The following is a 4,615-nucleotide window of genomic DNA, read 5'->3' as shown; positions in this document are numbered from 1 at the left end:
CCTGATGGGGCCCCGCCCGCGCGCCCCGCCCCGGCTGCTCCCCGCCCCGGGAGTTGGGAATCTCCGGCCCGCGCGCGGGCGGCGGTTTCGAGGGCCGTCAGCGTTTGCGCTCTGCGTTTTCTGCTTGCTGGGGGACGAGCCCCTTGAGCCGCGCGCTGCTGTGCGCCCCGCGAGGAGCGTTTACGGGTGGACCCAGCTCCCCGTCCGGGAGAACAATGCCAGCTCTCCGACCAGGCGGCCTTGCCTTATCCTCACGGTGCTCCTGGGGGCTCGCTGCTTGTTTATACCCGTTTTACCCAGGCGGAAGCGTGAGGCTCAGAAAGAGCCAAATGGCTTGTTCAGGGCGGAGGCATCCAGGGCGGAGGGAGCCGCTCTGGTGGAGCGTTTGCCTGGCGGGCCCGGGCCCCTGAGTTCCATCCTCAGCACGGATAAGAAACATGTATGATCTGACATAAAATGCAGGTAATAGGAAACAGGGGGGTCAATCTTTTGCAAATGGGAAGGGGACGTAAAATTACGATGTGCTCTATGTCCATTTCCCAGCGCCCCACGGTGACGGCCGTCACTGAGGACTGCCAATGTGTGCTAATAAAAGTGGGAAAAACCGCTTGCTCTTCAGACGGACAGATCTGGAAGTTAGGAATCGTGAACCCTCTGTCACAAAGGGCAAGAGGGCTTCAGCTCCTCGCTCCGCGGCGGCGACAGCAGCCGACTCGCCCTGCAGCCTGCTCGCCCTGCAGCCTGCTCCCCGCACCCCGCTCGCTGCGACGCGGGCCACGCCCTCTCCAGGGTGGGGGCGTGGCACCCCGCCCCCTGCCCGGGCCCTGGGGTGGGGGGGGAGGGAACGCTAGTCACGTGGAGACCCCTGGGAGACCCCCGAGCAGAAGCCACGAGGCCCAAGCAGGGAGGGAGGCCAGGGTTTCAGGTCCCCAAACCTGGAGCCAGGGTGGGTGGAGGCGGCCGGCCGGGCAGGAGCAACAAAGTAACGGTGGGAGCACAACAACAAAGCTTGTTTACCCCAGTCCGGCTCCCGCAGGGCGCAGGGGGCAGCGTCCTCTCCCGCGGCCGGGAGCGCGCAGTCCTTGCCGCCCGAGGTGCGCTGCGCTGTCTTCGCCTCTTCACCTTTGCGGAGAGGTCGGCGAGCCTGCGGCTCCTCCCTTGGTTCTCATCTGCGAAATGGCCCTGCACGGAGGCGGGGTAGTGCTCAGAGTCTAGCCCTGCCGCCTGGTCCCCACCCCTCTGAGCGTTTCCACCTCACAGCCCTTCCGCAGCGCCTACAGAGTCCACATCCTCCAAGCCCCAAGCCTGGCTCTCCCTGACTCCTTCTGGTAGCCTCGGGGTGTCTCCGGCCTGGAGTAGGGAGGCCTGCATCACAGGGGCCTCCTGCCAACAAGTGAGACTCAGGAGGGGATGACCCTGGTCTCAAGGTCCAGAAAGACGTGCCGAGTGTGAGGAGGTTGGCGGAGAGGTCTAGAGGCAAAGGCACGGGGCCGGGCACATAGTAGGTGTTGAGTAAACACCAGCAGAACAGATACGGGGAGGAGGCCAGGCCTGGGACAGAGAGGAGTCGAGGCCCAGAGGCTGGATGGGGCGCAATATTTCACCCGGAGAGGTGCTGGTCACACAGGGGAGGAGCCGGGGCTTGCGGACAGGTACTGAGGCAGGAGGACCCTGTGAAGCCAGGGTCCAGGGCCAACCTGGGAAAATACCTTTCCAAAGGTGGAAGGAAAGAGAGAGGGAAGAAAGGGAGGATGAGAAAGATAAAAAGGAAAGGACAGATTGAGGAAGAGATAAAAATCCATTTGAGCAGGGCTTGGCTTCGATTGGCCAATGATGAGGTGATATCAGCACTGAGGACATCCACCACCCTGCAGCACCCTAGACTCTGGGCTCGGTGCTTTGCCTTCTGTTATCTCCTCTGATCCTTCTAACACAAGCCAGCCCCAAGGAGCAGGCCGCCTGTACCACTGGCAGGGCATGAAGGGTCAAGCTTAGGCGAGACAGGCCATGTGGCCCCATTTCACAGGTGTGGAAACTGAGGCTCTGAAAAAAGAAAGGCTGCTTACCAGAGGCCATTCAGCCCTGGGCTCTGCTTCCCTGGCAGGGCCCTTTCCACCCTGTCAGAACCACCCTAAACCTACTGGACCATAGTCTTTTTTTTTTTTTTTTTTTTTTTGTACTTGGAATTAAACCCAGGACCTTGCACTTGCCAGGCAGACACTTATACCACTGAGTATATCCCCAGCCCTGGCAGTGTCTTTTTCTTTCTTCTCTCTCTCCTTCCCTCCCTCCCTTCCTTCCTCCGGCCTTTCTTCCGGTGTGCCACTGGTAACTGAATCCAGGGCCTTATCCATGCTAGGCCAGTGCTCTAATACCAAATACATTGCCAGCCCTTTTTGTTGTATTTGACGACAGGATCTTGCTCATTTGCACAGACTGCCACAGCTACTCGGAGGCTGAAGCAGGAGGACTGCCGTTCAAGGCAAGCCTGGACAATTTACAGGGTCTGCAGGTGTAACTCAGTGGGCGAGCCGCGCCCCTGCACCCACGGGAGGGCCTGGGTTCAATGCCCAGGGCAAGGAAAGAAAAGAAAAAGGAAGAAAGGCGGACGTGAAGGTCCGCTGGGCCGTCCGGGGACCGCTGCGCAGCAGGGTGGCTCTCCCGAGCAGCTGCCCCGGGGCCTCTGTCCTTCCAGCCAGCCCTCCTCAGGGCAGGGACTGCGTCTGTCTGTGGTGCAAGGGTCTCCAGCCCCGCGGCCACAGCCCTGACTGCTCATACTCCTTTGTTCACCCGATGGAGCCCTGATTTTCACGGGTGGCGTGGGCTCCCCGGGGGTGACCTTGTGCAGCCCTGAGGGATGGGACTGGCGACACGGGGCAGGCAGAGGCCAATACAGGTTGGAAACATCTCTGCCTCTCCCTTGCCCTCCCAGACTTTCGTGCCCAGCCTTAGGGGTGACACCTGACCCGGAAGATGCCCCCCACTGCAGGAGAGGCTTGCTGTGACCCCTCTGGGTGGCATGTCACCTGCCCCCGCCACCTTGGCAGCCGAGTGTACAGCCTGGGTGGCTTTGGGGACCCCTCAAAGAAAGACTGTGAACCCCCTGAAGTGATGCCAGAGGGCAGCTGGGGTGGAAGCCTTTTCCAGGGACAGATTGTGCCACTTCCTGGATGGGATCAGGATGGTGCGGTCTCTCGGCCCTGAGTGTGAATCCTGACTCTGCCGCCCCTAACTTGCCTGGTTGTGAATCTCTCTCCCCTGGGGCTGTGGTCGGGATGGAGACGTCAGAGGCCTCAGTGTGGTAGCTGCACATAGCAGGCAGCCGAAAGTTCAGAGGAAGTGACAGGAGCAGTTGGTGAGGAACTGGTGAAAGTACTGGGGAGGCCGAGGCAGGAGGATCGCAGGTTGCAGCCCACCTCAGACAGTGTAGCAACTTAGCAAGACCCTGTCTCAAAACAATTTTCAAAGGGCGAGGGGGCAGGGCTGGGGATGTGGTTCAGTGGTGGACTCTAGAGGGCAGGGCAGGGCTGCGTGACAGCTAATGACAGTGCTTAGTCCCCAGAGTGACTAAAACAGAGTGAAGCGAGGCCGGTGGCCGGGACTCGGTGTCCTGTGGGGGCTCATTGGGTGATGGCAGCGTTCTGGGCCCCAGTGCCTGGCATCAGCCACTTCTCTCAGCCCGAGGGAGGCCTTGGGGACAAGCCTCGGTGGTACTAAGTTTCTCTTTTTGGACACAGGGTTGAGCTAAAGTGCCAGGGCTGGTCTCAGACTTGGGATTCTGCTACCCAGTGGGCCCAGGCTCCCGCACAGCATGACGGGAAGAGGCCTCTGACCCCGCCCCCAGCACCTGCTGCCACCCCGGGTCCGAGCGGAGCCCAGGCCGCTCACTGGGCCGCCCCACCTCCCCCAGCTGTGCCCAGGGTCTGAGAGCTGTGGCTTGACAGGGCGCCGAGAAGGACAGAGAGCCACTGGCCAAGCCCAGCGCCTCCAGGAGTGGGGACAAAGTGTCCGGAAGCAGGTGGCCAGGCCACGGGAAGGTGGTTTGGAGGGAAGTGGACAACTGATGGAGTCTGTTGTAATTTGAGGTTTTGCAAGGGGAACAATATAATAGAGGACACATATTTTATAAGATTATTTATAATAACCACCCAAAGAATCCTATACAAAAGAGAGTGCAGGAAATCTGCCCACACACTAAAGACCAAAGAATCCAGCTGAGGACCTGGATCCCACGCAGTGTCCTGCACGAGTCCAGCTGAAGGCCCAGAGCACCTAACGATGCCTCCCATGAACCTAGCTGGAGGCCCAGAGCCCACGACAGTGTCTCATGCAGGCCTGTTTCATGGATCTGCACTGGGAAGGCCCAAAGGTCGGTGATGGAATCTAGGAAGTCTGCGCCAGCGGGATGAAGGATCTGTGCCAGCGGGCTGAGGGATCTGCACTGGAGCCAGGAAGCGATGCTCAAAGTAAGAAGCAGAGCTCCCCCAAAAGGTACCACAGCCATCCTCAGCAACAGTGAGGTCCCGAGCTTCTCTGATGATGAGAACAGCCGAGTCCCCATCAGGAAAGCCAATGCAACAAGCTTCTCCAGGAGACTGAGCAGTGCCCCACCTTC

The sequence above is a fragment of the Chinchilla lanigera genome, unplaced genomic scaffold (assembly GCF_000276665.1).
Source record: "Chinchilla lanigera isolate Chin_1 unplaced genomic scaffold, ChiLan1.0 scaffold00012, whole genome shotgun sequence".
Classification (NCBI taxonomy): Eukaryota; Metazoa; Chordata; class Mammalia; order Rodentia; family Chinchillidae; genus Chinchilla; species Chinchilla lanigera.
Note: the sequence above shows the minus strand (reverse complement) of the source record.